The following is a 5022-nucleotide window of genomic DNA, read 5'->3' on the forward strand; positions in this document are numbered from 1 at the left end:
AAGGTAATAAAGCATATTCATAGCATATAGAGGGGAATCCCATATCATTTCCCCATTTCTTCTAAATAAAAAGGAAGGCTGTTGTGACCATTTGGAGTTCTGGCCTCCAGTTGCTCTTCCCTGCTAGAGATCTTTACTTTCCTTCTGATTTGAGTTACTAAAAGCTGTGTCAAAGTTGTTTACCAGCTCTGCTTCATGAGCACGTGTTGCCTTGACCTTGAGGATCTGAGGATAAGGTTTTCACCTGTTGGCCTCATTTGACTGGTGGGTATATAAGCCTCCGTGGTGCTATTGAATAAAGGCCTTCTTACCAAGGACTAGAGGTTCATGTCTCTGTCTGTGTGTCTTTGTGTGTTTCAATCTCCAGCCCCTTGCCCGAAGCTTGTGAACTGTATAGAAGTGCATAGAGTACACACAGGCATTGTGCGCTGCAGAAGGCTTTAACATTAACATGGTAAAATTACATATAACAAAACAGTTATCAAGCAAGAATTATAGTTACAATATTGAGTTCACTTACATTTAGCAAATTAAGGGGAATATTCTATCATCCTATCTTTGTGAGTTTAAAGTTTTATATATAGTTTGTCTTTTATCATAACTATGGAAAACTATAACTATTTTTCTTTAGCTCCACCAAAGACCCCAGAAGTATATAATATTACCTAAGTAAACAGAAAGTACATTGTAAGCAACTTTCAAAGTTTTAGAATTGACAGAGCCATTTCACTTCCTGGACTGTCTGAAGAAGAAAAACCTGTGTACCATTGGGGTATCCCTCTTTAGTTTACAAGCCCATAGTATCCAGCAGACTTTCATGAAGCAGAAAATTTGAAGATCTGTTTTGCCTTGTAATGACAAAGTTCATCAGTTGCTTTCTTTTGTGTCCTGCAGAATGTCTGGAAGTTTCTTTCATGAAGCAGGAACCCTGAAGTACCATCTTATTTTCTTTAGGCAAGTTCAGTAGTCATTTTTTTTGTTGGGGTCTAGCCCCAACATAAAACATCTTTTACCATTTTACCTGCGCGGGAACATTAAACATAAACTGACGGGGGAAGGTTACAAAAACCTCATTTGCATTCTGTTTCCTTCATAGCAGGGACTGACTTTAAGTCACCTCTTGCTTATGTCTATTTTGTCACATAGGCTTGAAAACACCTCTTCCTCGGGTGACCTCATAATTACAATAGAAGGAGCAGAACGGCATTAGCATATCCTGACCACTTTCGGGATGGCCACCAGTTTGCTTTACTATCAAAGGAGCTAGGCAACCACCTCCTGTGTCAGAAGGTGCCTGAATGCAGCAGTTTGTCTCACAGCTACTCCGACCATCAGACAAATATTGAAAATGATCTGCATTCTTGGCTCCCATATTTTTCTGTGTCCTGCATGTCCAGTTCATAACAGCATACCATCAAGCAGTCCAGGCAAGAGCAGTTTCTTGCCCAAATGGCTAGCAAGCTGAATAAAGAGATTATTCGATGCACATCATCCTCATGAAGCAATTGGTACTGTCAGAAGAAGACATGACTCACCATCAAAAAAAAGTGTAAGTTCTTAAAACATTTTAAATGCCATATTTTATAGGTTTTTGAAAGTGCTGGAGACTGGAGGCTGAAGATTTTCTCCTTCAGCAGCTACATGGCGTTTCTTCTACTCCACCTACTTTCTCTTTATGTCCCTGTTCAGATTTCCTGCCTGGCTTTACTCTACTAAGCCATTGGCCAAAACAGCTTCTTTAATAACCAATGGTAAAAAAGCATATTCATAGCATACAGAGAGAATCCCACATCACTTTTCCCAAGATCAGGAATTTGGATAAGGGTCTCTCTTCCTTTGGGGGCTTGAGGAAAGTTTCTGCTTGAAAAGTAGTCATTTATCTTACCTCTAGCCTTAGAATGGCTTAACCAATCTGCTGGAGCCTTGCCTTAATTTAGGGATGCCTAGCACATTTGGCTATTGAATCTCATCTCTCATCCCTCCCTCAGCTCTGGGTCGTGACCTGTGTACTCCATAAATAATAATCTATAGTGGCTGCATAATGACAGACCCCAACACAGGAACTTTCTAATTTCTGTCTGAAAACAGGCATTTATAAAAGTTTCTATCCAGTTATGTTAAAGTCTATCCTGTCAGTATCTCACCCACATCTGCTTTTCCCTCCATTGGTCTGCCTCCCACCACAGCCAAACCTGTCTGGGGTGGGATCTCGGGCAGGAGCCAACAAGGCTGGTGGGGTCATTACCCTTTGTTGAAATAGGAGCGGCGGCGGGGCTGCGTCCCCAACACCCCAGCCGCTTGGCTAGCTCACGCCCGAAATAACAACACACAAACTGTATTCATTTAAAGAACTGCTTGGCCCATGAACTCTAACCCTTACAGGCTAATTCTCGCCCCTGGACTAGCCCATTTCTAATAATGTTTGTAAGCACGCCAAGGTGCGCTTACCGGGAAGATTCTAGCCTAAGTCCATCGTGGGTTGGAGTTGCCTGGGAGAGCTGAGCATGGCGTCTCTGCTCCAGCAGAGCTGTCGGGTCTGTCCGGGAGCAGAGCAGAGTCTGACCTCACTTCCTCTTCCGTCCAGAATTCTATTCTGTTTACTCCTCCCATCTATGTTCCAAGCCATGAGGCAAAGCAGCTGGTTTATTATAACTTAACCAATGAAATCAACAGATTGATATATGACACTCCCACATCACTTCCCCTTTTTCTGTTTAAACAAAAAAAAAAGAAGGCTTTAACTTAACATCCAAAGCTCTAGAAATGACAGAGACATCTCGCTGCCTGGACAGTCACCCAAAGTTCCTCTGTACCGTTGGGGCATCCATCTTCGGCCTACAGGCCCATAGTTTCCAGCAGACATTTCCACAAAGCAGGAAATTTCAAAGGCAGTCACTATCTGCTTGTCCTGAAGAATGTCTTGCAGACTCTTTCATGAAGCAGGAACCCCGAAAGATCATCTCACCTTTAGGCAAGTTCAGCAGTCCTCTCTCTGAGGGTTCTCTGTGTCCAGTTTATGCAATAGTCCAGGCAAGAGCAGTTTCTTGCCCAAATGGCTATCAAACTCCATAAGGATCCTCTTCAATGCCCATCTTCCTCTTGAAGTAGATTGGTGCTGCCAGGAGCAGAGTGTCTCATTGTCATGAAAAGTCCTAAGTTATTAAAACATGTAAAATGCCATATTCTCTAGCCTTTGAAAGATATGAAGAATGCCTATCTAAAATATATCTATGCACATCTAGAAAATCTTAACTAACATAACTACAAGCTTAACTACTATTAATGATTATTCATTAACAACCTATATACATTCAAAATTGACCTTAAATCTCTATCAATAAAGCAAAATCTATACTAATGCAAATTATTCATATCTATATCATATCCCCCTTTAAATGTAAAAGAACATTTATAAACAATATTTGGGAACATGGGCGTAGTTTTTTCTCTTCAAACTGCTTCCTGCTGAATGGGGGCGTCGTTAATTAGGTCTTTCATGGTATAACCTGTGTGCTAGTTTCATCTCAGTTGGAAGTTGAGCAAAGCAATTTTCTGAAGGTATTCACAGCAACCGTTCAGGAGGGCGTGGTCCATCATACCATATCGGAATAGAAGAAATGAACAGGGTCTCATCCTCTGTGAAAACAAAATAGGAAACTCCTTTCTAAAGCATCATGTCCTTAGATCCAAATTTCAAAGTCAAGGCATCAAAATCTCTACGTTGGATTAGTTCAGCAGCATTTATAAACAAATATCTTTTAGCATCTGTTGCTCCTTCCTCAGCATTCAAACAATTCAAAGAGAGCATAATAGTATACAGTATCAAGATTCTCTGTGTGTTTTCCATCTTTGTGAGCTTTATTTTAACCTCTATTAAGTTTATTTTTACTTTTATTGCATATTCTCTGTATCTTTGTCCTGGAATAACTCTGTAGACCAGGCTCTCCTTGAACTCTCAGAGATCCGCCTGTCTCTGCCTCTCAGGCATTGGGATTAAAGGTGTATGCTACTACACCTTGAACTCACAGAGATCTGTTTGTCTCTGCCTTCTAGGCACTAGGATTGAAGGCCTGTGCTACCACACCTTGAAGTCACAGAGGTCAATTTTCCTCTGCCTCCCAAGTGTTGGGATTAAAGGCGTGTACTACCACACACAACTTCTCTTTTTCTTATTTTTTTTTAAGAACTTTTAACTTTTAGCTTGCATATATTTCTAACACACTGTAAATCATTTAAACATTTTCTTTATCTTTGAATCTCTTTACTGTATATCTCTCTGTTTTTCTGACCACATGAGTCTGTAAATTACTGAGCAATATGAGTAGGATTAAAGCCGTGGCTTTGCCAGCTAGATCCAGTCCATTCCTTAGCTTTCCAGCCTCGTGGCGGAGATACAGGCTGTAGCCTTGTTTATAGACACAGGCGTTTCAAGGTCCCTGCCAGCCAGCGAGCTACAACAGACAACACTCAAGTCCTCTCTCTGTAGCCGGCCCTCCTGCCTCAGTCAGAGTTTGTCCTGGCAGGACGGGCCAGAAAGCCGGCATTTTAAATCGGCGCAGCTTTTTTCCTGCTACAGCTGAAAATCGAAAAGCATGTGTTTCAGCTTTTCACCAACACCGTTTAAGTGTTTCGTGGCAGGACCTCTTAATGAGCTGCAGGGTTTTGCAGCTGAAGCTGAGTCAGGAAGCCTCTCAGATCATAGCGCTTGCTTGCCTCTAGCAAGCAGAGCAGACTCGAGAAATCGCTGCTACCAAGAAAACATGCTTCACTCCATTCTTTCCCAAACTTTCTCAGGCTTTTTGTGGATTCAGTTGTCCACACGTCTGGGCGCCATCTGTTGAAATATGAAGCGGCGGCGGGGCTGCGTCCCCAACACCCCAGCCGCTTGGCTAGCTCACGCCCGAAATAACAACACACAAACTGTATTCATTTAAAGAACTGCTTGGCCCATGAACTCTAACCCTTACAGGCTAATTCTCGCCCCTGGACTAGCCCATTTCTAATAATGTTTGTAAGCACGCC

The sequence above is a fragment of the Alexandromys fortis genome, unplaced genomic scaffold (assembly GCF_014885135.2).
Source record: "Alexandromys fortis isolate MF-2015 unplaced genomic scaffold, M_Fortis_MF-2015_v1.1 scaffold_0, whole genome shotgun sequence".
In the NCBI taxonomy this organism is placed as follows: Eukaryota; Metazoa; Chordata; class Mammalia; order Rodentia; family Cricetidae; genus Alexandromys; species Alexandromys fortis.